Source organism: Gymnogyps californianus, chromosome 9 (assembly GCF_018139145.2).
Source record: "Gymnogyps californianus isolate 813 chromosome 9, ASM1813914v2, whole genome shotgun sequence".
Classification (NCBI taxonomy): Eukaryota; Metazoa; Chordata; class Aves; order Accipitriformes; family Cathartidae; genus Gymnogyps; species Gymnogyps californianus.
Genome location: NC_059479.1, coordinates 22312720 through 22328333, shown reverse-complemented (window position 1 = coordinate 22328333; position 15614 = coordinate 22312720). Strand labels below are relative to the sequence as shown.

General features: G+C 44.9%; 1 protein-coding gene across 3 annotated transcripts in view; it reads left to right on the top strand.

Moving 5' to 3' along the window:
- The window catches only part of SLC16A2 (solute carrier family 16 member 2), a 437579-nt gene that overhangs the window by 112264 nt on the left and 309701 nt on the right, over positions 1-15614 (top strand). The gene's annotated exons all lie outside the window — the stretch shown is intronic.

Genomic DNA, 15614 nt, shown 5'->3' with positions numbered 1-15614 from the left:
ACCAGCTACTGCGCTTGTCTTCTAAGTGCTGGCGGGTATGAAAAACTCCCCAAAAAAGCAGTTTTGGGGGAAAAAATATCTCCAGTCTCATTCTTCACTCAAAACACTTCATCACGAGAGCTCCTTCCTTGGAAGCCTCGTCCCCTGACGCCTACCACTGCCCACACCGTCCCCATTGGGTGAAGCTTCATCCCAGTTGTATGACCACCAGTCGAGGATGACTGGACTTGATGGTACTTCTCCGAAGCAACAAAACCGAGATCACAATCAAGCCCAGATCTTCTCCCTTCTTCCGCTGAAGATCCCCCCATGTTAAAACGATCGCCTGCCTAAGGAGAGGGAGACCGTGCAACGGAGAGACGTGGCCGCGTCCCCGGGCATGGGTGGCACGGGATAACCCTCATCAGTGCTCCCAATGGACAGAATTTCATCTCTTTGACTGTAACTTCAAATCAGAATCTATTTTTTTCCTTCTGGCAACTTGAACTCAACTTTTTCTCTCTCACAGAACAGGTACTAGATTGAAGCATTGTTTTAGGTGGTTTTTTATTTGGTTTTGTTCTTTTTTCTTTTAAATCAACATTTGCCAATGCCTAATCTTCCCACAGTATTCACTGCCCTGGGTTCAGCAGCCGAACTTCATCCATATTCAGATTTGCAGTGGAGTCCTCTTAATTAACGTGAAATCTTTACAACCGTCTTAGTAAGTGAAAACTTCACTGAACTTAAAGATGTTGTGACACCGAGAGTAAGATAAGAATAACAAGCATCAGTAACTCAATTCCTTTGCATATTTAGAGGAATATTTAACTAACCCTGAGAGTTTTACTTTGATGCAAATCCGTATTTCAAAGCTCTCAAAACGCAAGTCGGTTCGCTGCAGTAAGACCCCTCTCTCCCGCCAGCACCCGCACCCTCCCCATCACCCCGGGCTCCCACAGCGGCTGAGAAAAGCTCCAGCCGAAGCATCGCTGACGTGTTGTAACAGGAGCGACTCGAAACGCCAAAGCACAGATCAGGCATCGTTGGGAGTTATTTCCATGCAACTTGAAGAAGATTAACTTCTAAGTGTGAAAGCTGCTCTGCGTTTTCCGGTAACAGCCTACAACTTCATGCCTCCTTGATAATATCTCCTGCCTATTAAATGTATCTTAATTGATATAAATATTAATAAATTAAGTGTTTAAAATATCTATTAATGAAAATATTAATAAAGTATCTTAAGCCTCAGGAGAGCCAGAGGCTTCTCAGGAGACCAGAGACCCACCACTGGCCCCACACATGGGCCAGCATGACTTCTGGGGAGGGGGCTGTTTGCTGCCTGAGGAAGCTCTGGGAGAAGGAAAAGCTGAGTTGAGTAAGAAGCTTCAATAGATTGTGACCTGGCAGATGTGTTTTGCACACCCTCATGGTTTGCCAGGTAGGAGAGAAATGTGCAAAGATCTTCCATTTCAATTAGCCGCGGGCAGGAAGGGTTGGAGGACGGCACATTTGGCTATGCACGTTTACAGATCTGAACCTGTTGCTCACTTCAACGCACTCGGCGTGGGTGATGGGACCATCATCTTCAACGTACAGAAGGTTATAATCAACATTTCTGTGTACTCTGATCTCCACCGTCTTTCTGAAGTGCAGAGGTGATGCTCTGATAGAGGCTTATCCGTGCACGGTCACCACCAGATGCAAAGTAAAAGGGGAGAGACCCTGCCATCACGCCTTGCTTGCGACTATCTGTAGCTGCGGGCCTTCTGCCTTCAGAGACTACAGCCACAATTTATTCTATTAGTTTCCCTAATTATTTTCAACCTTGTTGACGCTGCTGGCCTCCACGGCATGTTGCGGCAATGCGTGCGGGCAGCTTCCGTGCTGCGTGAAAGGGACCTGCTTTTGTTTGGTTTGAACCTGCTGCCTGCCAAAGGACAGGCCCTGTTTTCTCACAGAAACACAGCCTCAGTCCTAGAAAGGACTTAGAGTATGACCATCATTTAAATATTTAATAATATTTATATTCACAGGAGAACCACGGCAACATTTCAAGTTATCCAAGTATCTAAGCCAAATCAGGATACTGCTGAACTTTTCCCCCTGTCCAATGTTTAACCCACAGGAACCAGGTTGAGGGGTAAGAGCTGATCCAGTGTTGCTGTAGAAAGCTTCATCCTGCAAGTCAAGTCTTTGTTTTACCAGTACGATAAGCTGAGACCCACAGTTGTAAGCTCCGAAGCACAAACATCGTCTCTGCACGGCTTTGTTGACCTCATTTTTGCCTGGGTGTACTGGTTTATAGCGATTTGGTGTAAAATGCCACAAGTGGCCTGTTTTCAACCGGTAACATAATCACAGCCATATTAAAGTAATGGCTTGCAATGAATAAAACATAGGACAAAAGCAGAAACAATAATTCTCCAATAATGTAAATTTGTCACTTCCAGCGCACAAACCATCTCCAGAGAGAAAATAACAACGCGGATATAAAACACTAGCGAGCTCACCAAGAAAGATCCCAAGCATTTTAAAGAAGGCATCATCCTATTACCGCTGGGATTTCCACCGGAGGAGGAAGGAGCAGGGTCTTATGCGTGGGTTGCATGCCTCTCTGCCTGCTTGCTTCTTGCTCTTTCAGTTTGTGGAGTCAGTGGTTTGACTGCAGTTTGCAAACAGATACATGAGGAAGTCTTCTGCCTTTCCTTACTTCTGACAGATACTCAACGGCCAACCTTCAAGGAGAGAGCAGGGCTCGTTTGGGCAACAGACTGAGAAGGCAAGCAAAGGGCAAGCAGGCAGCCAAGCAAATGGAGGCAGAAAAAGAGAGTTTATACGTGGGGAAACCTGTGGGACTTTTAATCTCCTATTACTATTTTTTGGGATGTGTGTGCGTAAGGGGGAGGGAAGCACAGAAGGGATGTTTCCAGTGGATGCGATCCAAAGGCTGGAGATGACAATGAAGACGACGAAATGCAGGAATGAAGGGAATGTGCCTGCAGATGACTATTTGCCTTGACTGCAGTAACTCAGAGAGCAGAGCTGAGCTCTAGGAACGAGCTGGAAAGAACTCAGAAGAGTTCAGACAGGGGATCTTCACATACAGTCAGAGAGAGATGAAGTGCGAATGAGACAGACAATCTGAAGTTTGCAGAGACCTGCTGAACAAGGGGACCTTTTGGGAGTGGTGTGACCATGAAAGCTCAGATCCCAAGAGGGACAGGGAGAAACACCGGCGACTGCGAAAGAAAAGCTGACAAAGGGGCTTGACGCGATGCAGAACAAGAAGAAACAGAAGGCTGGGAATAACAAAGAGGAGGAGAACAGCTGGGTCCCTGGGAAGAAAAACTAAACGGAGAGAGGCCTGGGGTATAAAGGCGATGGGCAGAGAATACACCGGGTAGCAGGAGAGCACAAAACACAGAGCCATCTGCGGACAGAAGTAAAAAAGGGAGAGAATATGGGCTTCAGATGGCGTCAGGCCATTGAAGAGATATACAACTGGGGTCATGCTATTATGAAGAACTGACAGGAGGAAAATCAGTCGCCAGCTTGAAGTTTATGAACTTGACTGGAGCTGGAGTGGATGGAGGAAGAGGATGGCAGGTGGAAGACGACGGTCAAAGACGCGGAGTCAGATGAACTCCAGGTCTCTGGAGGAGGAGGGCAGGAGCACAGCTTGGCAGGCTGTGCTTCAAGGACGGTCACAGGTGGTTCAGTCATAGGGAAGAATCCAGAAGGACTTTTCCTGATTGCACCACGTCCTTTACGGCATTGGTCTGCTAAGATCACAGCTGGCATGACAGAGAAAAGATACTGGCTGAGAAAGGAGATCAAAGGGGAGAAGTCGCAGAAAGCAAGCAGTGGAGCTACGCAATAATCCAACTAGTTTTAAGCACGAGATGGAAAAATTAATGGACAGAAGGACAGGATGCAGTTGCCCGTGATAGCAATACACAGGACTCGGTGACCTGGAGAAATCCCTTTCAGCCCTACGACTCATGCCAAGTGAAAGACTGCAAAGTGCCTCAAAAAAACCCTCAGCATCACAGCTGAGAAAATTCTCCATTCCTCATGGTTCCTGACAATTTTCCCACTGCTTGTGCTAATGGGGTTGTACAAAAGCTGTTAGCGACTAGATCGCACGCACAAGTCTGGAAGAATACAAACGCAGCACCCCAAACGGACCCTCCGCTGTAAACCTCCCACTGCCTTGTGAGCAGGTGTCCTCAGCCCAGATGGCCAAGTAACCCAAAGCACTTTTTTGTTCTGTTTTAAAAACCCACATGATACTTGAGAAGTTTTACGGGCATTGGTATCACTGGAGTGGAAGCAGACGTGGTCAGAGAACGAAAGCCGATGTCCCAGCTGAGGCCCCACTAGCTCCCTCTGCTCCCAGCCATATTTAGAGGCAATATCCTGGTAGAACATCCCTTCATCAGTTCTTTGGAGTAAAAACACATTATTTCTCTTCCTATAAATTCAAGAGGGTATGTAAAGCAACAGTAACACGAGCAATGCTCCCTACAGGAAATGAAATCGAGGGCTGCCGGTTATTTACCTAGAACAGAGGAGGAAATGCCCGAATTACAAAGCTAAAACATCTGGACATGTTCCCACATTCATCTCCAGTCACATAAATGATGGGCCTTATGTTCACTTAAAACTGGCACTTTTTTGTATAGCATGGATTTAAGCACGTTCCTACTAACATTAATTTTACAAAGGCGAAAGGGGAAACACCACCAATTTATACAACCATGAGGGAAACTGCATCTGCTCGATGCCTGTCCTCTACAAAGAAAGCAACAAGTTGCTTTGCTTCTTTTTCAGCCAGAAAATGTCCGTTTCCCCCCAGTATAGCATGCAACCGTCCTGAATAGATGTTTACAAAGTGTACGAGTAGGGGTCCATCACCTTGCTGCTGTCAGAGGCACCACGGGGAGAGGACAAGCCATTCAGCCTCGCCAGCTGGAGAGCCCTGGCTCCCCAGATGCTGGCCCACGGAGAAACTGTGCCAAGGGACCTGCTGGAGAGATCTCCTCCCCCGGAGAGGACTCTCTGCAGATGCTTCCTTGGGAAGCAGCAGTGATTGGGCTCACGGCATTTTCCAGCAGAAGCAGTGATGGTCGCAGTGACGCCCTGGAAGCGCTTACAGGGGATAAAGCAAGCCAGCTAGCCGTGACTGCCACGTAATCCAGTGCTTGGCCGCTTATATATATATATATATATCCACAGCTAGTTGAACATGTCCTCGTTAATATTTCCTGGGCACCAGCATTATACTTGTTGAAGCTTAATATACTCCTCCCAAGCAGAGGAGAAAAAAAAAAATCTACCAGGTAAAAATAAACAGCCTACTAGACGGACTGAAAGCCCACCTACACATATGGGAATTGTATTAGATGGACTAGATTATGGGTTAGCGATAGCTGTTCCGTAATTAAAGTTGCAAGAGTGTTTCGGCTTAAAGCTGAATAAACAAAAGGTCACTAGCACCCAGATAAAACCCAATGTGCCAGTTCCTATTTACACACAGCTTTTACATACCGAGTGCTTTTATTTGTTGTAGATCATGAGGGTAGAGGGAGCATTCAAAGCGAAGGCAAATCTTTTTATGGAGAAGTGGGGGAAGAAAGCGAAGAAGATGTGGCTTTTTTTCCTGCAGAGTTGTGAATAAGCGCAGGTGTTCTATATATGCAGTTGTATCTTTCAAAAAAAGAGCTTTAGAGAAATTAATTACATGTCAGAGTCTCTGACAGGTCTTTTAAGAATTATGATACTTTTGAATGAAAACATTTTATACTTAAAAAGAAATACCATGTAAATGTCTCTGAGATATTTACATTCAGTGGAGTAATAGTAGAAAAGAATTCAGCTCTATCCGTGGTACGAATGGATGCTGAACATGCCGTGCTCTTCCTAACAACGACGTCTCCTGCCCTTGCAGGACTTCATTAACTCTCCTGCAGAAGCACAAAACCGAGTTCAGGGACATCTGCCAGGAATCAGCCGTAAACAGAAACAACTCTCTCCCCAACAGCCAGAACCGCTTCTCTCGCCCCTCCGGGCTGCATCCCCGAGCGCACAGCTCCTCTCTAAAGCAAGGCCATCACATCACACGCCTCCTCCTGCGTTGAAGTGGGCAGCAAGATGTCTGCAGAGGAAAAATATCCAAGCGGTTTTCTCTTTGTTTGGTTTTTTTCCCCTCCTTGGGTTTTTTTTTTTTCTCCTTTTCTTCCTTTTAGCCCTGACAAAACCTGGGCAGGCCATAGGATAGAGCTTCCCGTGGAGAAAGTCTGGTGGGGCAGCGATCCCACCACGTGCCAAGAGCCGCCGCAGTCATGCCAGGCTCATCATTCACTGACCTGAAGGATGCTATTTTCCTACCAGATTCTGAAATTCCCAAATCCCTTTTATTCCAGGGATTCCATTTGATCCTTGGTTTTTCACTATAATTTGATAACTGGTGGGTGAAGTGATAAAAATTTTCACTTGCCAGCAGATGGGGATGTATTTTACTACTAAGTCTCTAAAACTATCCTCCAAGTAAACCTGTTTTTCCAAGAATTTACATTTTTATGTAGGCCAAGGGTCTCTGAATTTTGCCCAGCACCATGACACGAAAAAAAATACAAAGAGTACACAAGGTTTCTAGAACTGACGGGGTTGGAAAGGTGAAGTTCGTAAGGAAAGGTACAGGGCAAAATCATCCTCCCACTCTGCCCATCATGAAGTGCTTCGCCGGTCCACGAAAGGGATGTTGGACTTAAGGGTTCTGGTTTCAAAGTTATTTTCCCAGGAAAATCTCATGAGGAAATCATATCTCCCAGCATTTCCCTGGGCTTTTCGTATCAACGATGGTGAGCATGTGGAAGAAAAGGCCAAGTGAAGGAGAAACAGAAAACAAAGGCGGCCTTTATGGGTCAATCCCAGCAGTGAGACACCTAAAACCCTTCAAGAAGGTAACGTTTGATAGAGTCAACGTTAGCTGAGAATAGGTTCGGCAACCTAGGTATAAATACAGATAAAAGCCTCCAATTAGGAATAAATCTGGGGGGAAAGAAATGAAGTTGGTAAAAAAAGAGCTTGCAGAGAAAATGGAGAACACAAAAACCATGAAAAGAAGAAACAATTTAAGAACTAGTATGTTCCCAGAAGGTGTAAAGGATGGGTGGCTTGTTAATATTCATAGCAAGCCTCCACTTTTTCCTCAGCTGAAAAAGCAGATGCAACAATTATCGCAGAGCCTGAGCCCCAACTCCAGCAGACCCCGAGATATGATATTAGGAGCAGACTATTTTAGAGCCAACTCTGAAATAAATGACAGTTTCTGACCTTACTCTGGGAGGACATAAGGTGCAAGTGTTTCAAGACCTGTCACAAACAACTTGAAGGAAAAAGGAAGGAAGTGAACAAAATTATAGCCTTCCTGACAAAGCACACGTAAAATACAGAAGGAGCTTTCTCTGTAAATGTATTCTCACACATCAAGAACAGCAGTATATCATAAAGGGAAAAAGGCAGCAATTAAAATCCTTGAGAAGCTGAAACGCATGCGGGAATGTCTGAAATGCAGTATATTTCAGCATAATACTGTACCACATTAGGGAAAGGATAGCTGCTAAACCCAAAAGACAAGAGTACCAAAATGCAAAGAAAGAGACCGAGGAATCATTGCGCTATGGCTGCGCAAGGGACGGGTGTGAGACGAGGCAGTAACTGGGGAGAGGGGGAACCTCGTGGGGAAAAACAGTCCAAGTAGTAATGCGGAGAAGAGAGAGACCGAGAAAATGGGAGGAAAAAGGACGGTCTGAGCCCAAAAGCAAAGGACACTGGCCTTGGACGAGCACAGCTCAACACCACGTCCCCAGAGACGGCAGTCGAGAACCTGTTAGAAAGCCGATGACTCAGCTAAGGAAGAAACAAATATCCTTTTTCACCAGACATGGGATGAATTTACACCGTGGGGCTGGGGAACTATTCCCCTGGGAATAACAAGGGTGAGGAAACGCAGGAGCCCAGGTAGACTCATGAGGGTTTCAGCGAGTACACCTGATTTTAGGGTCAAGAAGCATAAAGAGGATTCCTGGCTACCAAGAGCAAGGGAGGACTATTAAGAAGAGTCGCTGGGTTTCTTTTTGGTCATCCTCTCTCATTTTATAAAAGGGGAAGGAAATGAAGCAATACTTAGTGTCACCAGCTGCGTAGTTTTGAAAAGCACTGGCAAGCTGAGGGGTAGATTTTCATCTCCTGAAAATGAAAAAGAATACAAACTTTGGTTTAGCTGTGACGGCCTAAAGTAAAAACATTTCTATAACGATTAGAAAAGATGAATAGCCCTATCCAAAGAAAGACAGGTTTACAATTGACGACAGACAGACCTAGTATGAAGCCATTGCTACAAGCCTATTAAAAAAATCAGTGATGAAAACTGTCACAGGTACAGCTGCCACCTTGCTCCCTAGGACAGGCTTGTAATTTTATGAGCTAAATACATCCTTTCTGTCTTAGCAGGCAGGCTGCTGGATGAGGACTTCTGGTCCACCCTGACCAAAGGTCACCTCAGAAGAAAATCAACAGCGGCAGCTATCCAGCCAGGGTTAGCTCCTTCTTTTTACAGCTTATTAGGATTACTAATATATTTAGAGAAGCAGAAGTTATCTTTGTCTGGGATGGGATGAGGGGAAGGCAAGAGAGGATTTTAGGGATTTCTTAAACTTAGCTCTCGATACATCAAGACTGTAAAGAACGGAGAAAAATGGGGTATTTATTGGAAGAGCAAGACCTGAATGTATCTGAAACAGGAAAACCCCTGATCTCACTTCTCCACGGCACAGGCATGTATTTTAGGACTTGGTACACTTTATATAGCTCTATGAGGGTCATAAATCAGTGGGTCTCATTATTTTCTAGCAGACCTGACTGCAGTAGACGGGAACTCAAATGTAACCAATACCCGGGAATAGCACACATCTAATCTACCCTATGCTGCCTCTCAGCACAAGATATATACAAAGATTTTCAGGAGTATCTAAGAGCAAATCAATAAATTGTTATGGGAGGTTGGCAAGGCCACGAAGAGAGTAGCTCATTAACAAGGCTTATTAACAAATCATAAGAACACAAACCACCACCATCAGCAATATACCAACAAACCAAAACAGGAGCCAAACCAGAGTAGCCCAGGATTGAGGCCCTTCCAACCCTGCGTTCAAAACCTGGCAGAGCGGTCCCAAAACATCACCCAATACTGGAAATCAGAGGTAAATTGACTGACGCGCGAATTAGTAAAGCAAATAAACTTATTCTCTGAAACAAATACTAGGCGAGCCAAAGAGAAGCTAAAAAAGGTTGTCAATCCTGTTCGTAAGAGATACTAGGGAAAACAGATGTTTCACTTGGGAGAGAAAACAGACACTTTTGGACAATTTGAAAAGGGATCTCCTCTCTCAACTGTCTATTTTAGGTTGTGTGAGAGGTAAAACCCTGCCTCAGCCAGAACCAGGAGAAAAAGTCCTTAAACGACCCCCCAAGGGAGGGGGAAGCAGATACTGCCACTTATCCAAAGACTGATAAGCAAGCAGATCCACATTGGTTTACAGCTGAATTTTAAGGGCTCTGAAATGTTTTCATGGCTCTGATTAATTAGATTATGCATGCAGGAGATACTCTCTCCCACTGGAAGGGACCGAAGAGATCTGTAGTAAGCATATAGGTGACAGATTGCACCAACTTTCTGTCCTATAGACTCACTTCATCAATAGATGTCAATGCCGAGCGTGGGCCGTCACGCTGGCAGACAGCCACGCAGTGTCCGAGTTGGGTGTGCGACTCCAGATCACTTAAGATTCATTGTAGGCAGACAAACTGCTGATAAAATTCAGAGGGCACTTAATGCGCTACATGATAGTTACAAAAATGATGTTCAAGATACCATAGCAAAGTCTCGGGCCAAACTGAATGGGAAAAGAGCAACAGAAGCATTTTTCTTTAGAGATGAGTTGAGAATTGACATTTCTGCTTTGTCAAGAAGAGCTGGCATTGCTGTGCTAGCACGTGGGGTTGCCTCGATGGGGTTAATATTAGCCAGCGGGGTCACCACTGCTGCCACTGCCCCATGCTCTGCCTGCTGACCCACCAGCCATTACGGGCAGAAGAAGAAAAGATGCCCAAAGACAGCCCATAACATTGCTTTTTTTGCCTTTCCTCCTTAAAAGCAACTGTATTCCAAACATGTAGTTTTCACTCAATCTCCAGATGTAAAGTTAAGATAAATCAGAAATGTTAAGGGCCTGCATTTCTGAGAAAATTAGGCTGGAATGATTAAAAACCCCAACTCTCATAAATCTGCAAAGGTTGAAAATTCAGTGCGATACAGGGGTATTAACCTTACAAAAACACAAGGACCTCTCCAAAGCTAATTATGTATCAGTCTAGTCTGAAATAACAAAAGCCATTAAAGAATAGTTCGGGATGGAGATTTCTTGATGGGCAGAACTGCTTCATTTAAATGAACTTAGTACCAAAATTCTCTTTCTGCTGCAGTATTTACGGATAGCTCTACAAGACAGTATCTTAAAAGCTTAGCAAACTCTTCCTATGAACCTAACCAGGAAATATGAGAGACCAAGGTCAAGTGCATTAATATTACAGAAGCTTACTAAGAAAGGGGATATGTTTCACAGTCTCTTGCACACTGGATATTATCAAATAACTCAGCTGAAGAATGGTGTGTAAAATTTTGTTTAAAGACAGAGATTAATACGGAGCCAGAACAGCACGAGGAAATGGATTTCACAGAGGTATGCTGAAGAAAAGACTCAGTCCTAAAGTTTACAATTACCTCTTTTTTTGACTTCTTAAGGTTCCCTCTCAGAAATATTCTATTCTCATCCCTGTTAACCACCAGGTTTAAAAAAAGAAGAAAGAAAAGATTTTTTTTTGCTGTACAAATTTGTAATATATTAAAGTTTGGACTAAGGAGGGCAATTAAGCTGGCTCGTGCTGGAGGAGGATATGAAAGCTCATCAGGATATTTGCAGTAACCCTAGTGGGGTAAACATTTCTCTTTTCTAATATCTTCAAATTAGAAATTTTATAGGAAAAAAGAAATCTTAGCAAAGCTCATTTGTCTCTTATTAGCAATTAGCGGACATGGACTCAGGATAAAAAAGTGTTAATTTCGAAAGTATACATAATTTTCCTAAAAGCACAGATAGGAAGACCAAACAACCGAGTGCTTGGCTTAGGCACAAGAAGAAATTAAGCTAGAGCAATGGGAGGAAGGGCTCGTTCCTCCCATATTTTTGCTGCAGCGACAATAAAATGCTAAAATGCGGGCCATCATTGGCTTTGAGAAACTAAGGAAAGCAGATTGCTGGAAAAGAGGCAAAGGTGAGAGAGCCCCCCCAAAAGGGGTGACATTCCTCATGGATGTGGAAGACAAAAATCCCTTAGCCATTAAATCCAAGTTCCTAGCCAGATCCTTTGAATATTCATGAACAACTTGAAGTTTTATAAGGATTTTTCCTTTTTATATACATATAAATGACTATATTGATAGCAGATGGGCTCTTCCATATGATTTCCTTTTTCAACTTTCAACTTCATGCAATTCCTGCGTATTCCTTGTGCTGGGAAAGGAAAGCCTGTGCTTTTAGCTCCAGAGTACAACGCTGGGGTTACTTCTGTTCATTTGCTTTTGCTTTCAAAACCTTTAATTACACAACCGGGTAGCAGCTCTTAAATACATCACCATCATTTTTTCCCAGAGACCACCTCGGTGTATTGGGTCTGCCAGGCAAGGCGAATCTAAAAGCGAATTACACGTATAGAAACTATACAGTTACTATACCACCTTACACATATTTTCATAACAGAGTGAGTAGTTTCCTATAGCTGACACAGTTGGACCACCAAATTTCATGGGTAAAATAGCTTCACAGTCTCATCCCGTGACGTGCATCTGAAGGAGCGAATGCTTCTAACTAAAAAGGGAGTAAGGGTAGGTAGGAAAAGCAAATTATCAAAACACTTATCACACCAAGAAAAGGATTTATTAGGCCCGATAAGGAGTCTGAATTGATGACAATTATAAGGTACCATCCATTTTTAGCTAATAATTCAGAAAAAGGATGAATTATTTGAGGAATAATATGTGATCATTTATTTAAAGACTTATTATAATGTATACGCTGGAGGAAGCAGAGTTAAGGTTGTATGAACACTTTAACGCTTACGTTTCCGGATGGTTATACCTTGTTATTCAAATGCAGAGATTTAATAGCACTGTATTTAGTTTTAAAATACAGAGGCTGATTTAGTTTATAGGGCTCCTGCATTTACAAAACAGCAAGCCATTTTACAAGGCCGTTTTATATGCATTCTACTTTTCCTCCGCTTTCCTATTCACGTTTAATAAATCTGCCAACATTTGCCTTTGAGAACTGGTTCATTTATTTAAAATTCCCAAACAACCCCATCCACGACTCTGCATGCCTTAGCAGTTCACCCGATTAGACGAAAGTGTCAATTAAATATAAAGCTACGTCTCTTAATTTTCACTCGGAAAGATTTTGGGTTCTGCCAAACGCTGAAGGCGATTTCTGAAGGCAAAATCCTGCATTAAGAGAGATTGTAACTCCTAAGATATCGGTCCAAATCTCCATCCGTATCCAGGTAACAATCTGGAATGCTGATATTTAAGAGGAAAAATATCTGGACAGCTGCCCCAGCTCCCTGGGAAGCGATGTTTAGTTAAAGTCTTGGATATCACTGAAAGAAGATGTGGAGATGTCACACTGCGGCTGAAGCATTTTTTCAAGTGCTGAATTATTCACCCGTGAATCTCAGACGTGAAATCCGAATGCTCTGGTACTGCCCTGGCTTTAGACAATGTCTAATTCCTTTCTGTGCCACTGCAGGGTCTCTTCATCAGCTTTCTTTCATCTATAATCACAGCCAGGTCATGGATTATTAGTCATATTCACTGCAGAATTCAAACCCCACTACACCAATCAACCAGGCCGGGACTCCCGAAACGCTCCCTCTGCATTAATAACCGCGCGGCTCACCGCCACGCCGGAGGACCCGAATGCTCCCGGCGCCGGTTTACAGGGGGCACAAAGAGGTACAAATCGCAGCAGCCGTTTGCCCAAGCAAACGAGAGCCCAAGCGCCGAGCTGGGGAGAGGCCACCAGAACAACCTGCCGCCGCCGCCGCAGCTCTGCCCGCCCGTCCCACCGGCTCACCGCCAGCAGCTCTGGGCACGGCACAGGAGATGCGTAAGGGCCTGCGTTCAGACAGCCGTACGGCACCAGGAAAGCCAGCTCACCGCCGCCACGCCAAGTCGGAAACTTGAGTTGTTTTTTCCATGCACAGCGCGCTTCCCTGGGATGTAAATCCCTTCCGTTTAGGAATGGAAGGAAAAGCCGTTTGACGCTTTGGGCTCCTCTTTCACAAGCCCCAGGCACAGCGAGCGCCGCTCCCCATCCAACACGGTGCCCGGCAGAGCACGCTGAGCTGCCTGATGTGCAGCCCCGCCAGCACAGCATCCTCACTGGGGAGCTGCTGGGGACTGGGGACCCTTCATCAGCTGGCACCAGCCTCAGCACAGTCCCCTTGCAACTGCAGGGGCCGTGCATCGCCTGGCCACGCACGGGCCACTGTCCCAGTGATGCTCCGCAGGTCCCGCAACCATCTCCCCTCCCTCACCACCCAGCATCCAGCATCAATTATTTTCCTTTTTGTTAAACTTTTTTTAAACTAAGAGGAAGTCAATATGTTTCCTCGTTCTTTCTCCATGCGAACATAGCAGGAAGAAAAAAAAAAAATCATAAACAAAGGCATTTATCAGCTTTTGCTGGAGGTGTTACTCTGCATATTGAGCCGCACGGCTGCAATTGTTTCATTATGAGGACCTCGGTTATGTTTGCAACGTTAACGAGTCTCAGAGAACAGAGGAAAAAAATACTACGGGCAATGCTGCAGCAAAGATAAATAGGTAAACAACCTATGCCTGACATTAGTTAATACATCACAGCTTTATTCACTTAGGGCAGCCGTGAAATCAATTCTTCAGTAAAAATAAAAAATTTGTATCCAAATCTATGCTCACAATATGAGGCAAGGAACAATGTAACGGGGAGGGAAACCTTGTCTTTGCTGTACGTTTTAAGTCTGCTGATTTGTCTTCGCCTAATGCAAAGCCCTGCTAAGTACTTTGTTTTCCACAAAACGTGATTTTTGTCATTTTTCCTCAAAAGTAAACAATCTTTTTTTAAACTTTCTCAGAAGTCAGCAGCGATGTGTTCCCAGCCTCTCAAGGACACTTTATCGTTGTTTCCAAAGTATGCCGGCTAAATTGGTAGCAATGATGGAAACCACAGGAACTGCTAAAAATAAAAAAAAACCCTTCTCTTTGGTAAAGCTAAAAAACCATTTTAAACTGGTCAAAATCCCATTTTATTTCTGGATAAACTTCTGAGCCTCACACCCTGAAGAATGAGACTGTGACAAAGTCAAAACCAAAGTCCAAGCAGCCTATTAAATGCAAACCGAAGGATGAATTCATGGTTTCATGAGATTCCCCTGGAAAACCAAGACCAGATCACAGATAACTCATCATCTGTGATAAAAATGAATCTGTTGGAATTTCCTGCAGATCCTGACATGGCTGGAAACAGGGCTTGCTCTTTAAAGGCAAGCAGTCATGACATGCAATCCAATAAGGCAAATTCTGCTCAGCGACCGAGCATTACAGCCCTCCGGCAGCACGCATGCCGGGGCCACCGACAACCTCACCTGGAATAAAACGGGCTTGGAGGGAGGAATCCGGCTCTTACGTGAACGCCGTGAGCGTGAGGATATCGGCTATCGCTGCAGAGACGCAGGCAACCGCTACAAACACAGTATTTTGCAAAAGCGACATGCATGCTGCACCTCGAGGCTTTCCTCCTGGGTGCGCTTGGCTCGTGTCCCCGCGTCACCCACCCCTCCGTCACCTGCCCGTGCCACCCCGGCCCTCAAACGCATGCAAAGATTGAAGGGAGGACCACCCTCGTGGGAGTGCCTGGCTAAAAGGCTGCCCAAGGGGCAGCACATCGCAATTGTCAAGAGAAGGATGCAAGTGACGGATGGGCACCCAGTGCTACCCGAACCAAATTCGCCATTCACCTAACAAAACGATGGCTGACATTCATTACAGACCCCTGCAAACAGCGACAAAAAGGGGAAATACAAAGGAAAATGGAGCCTACAGGCTCTGGCTTGGCAGTAGAAATATCATCGGGGAGGAACGGTGTCATCGAGGTGGCCGCACAGTGCCATCTGTACCCTGCGGTGCTCACAGCTCGAGCAGCCGCTGCCAACGCTACCAGCCTGATCTGGACAAAATCCAGCTGCTTCCACCCTCAAAGTAAGTGTTAGTAGATGACCAGGGTGCACGTTTATTATCTAAAGGAGGAGCAAGTAGCTTCTCTTCTAAACCTTACAGCCAGCTCTACTGCCAGGATAAAAGGAGGTGGGAAGGATGCGACCTCCACGTCCCACGGCAGCGCAAGGAGACACGGCCATCTTCAAGGGATTTAACAAAATCCATACAACAGCTTATTCCCTTTTAGGCTTAACAA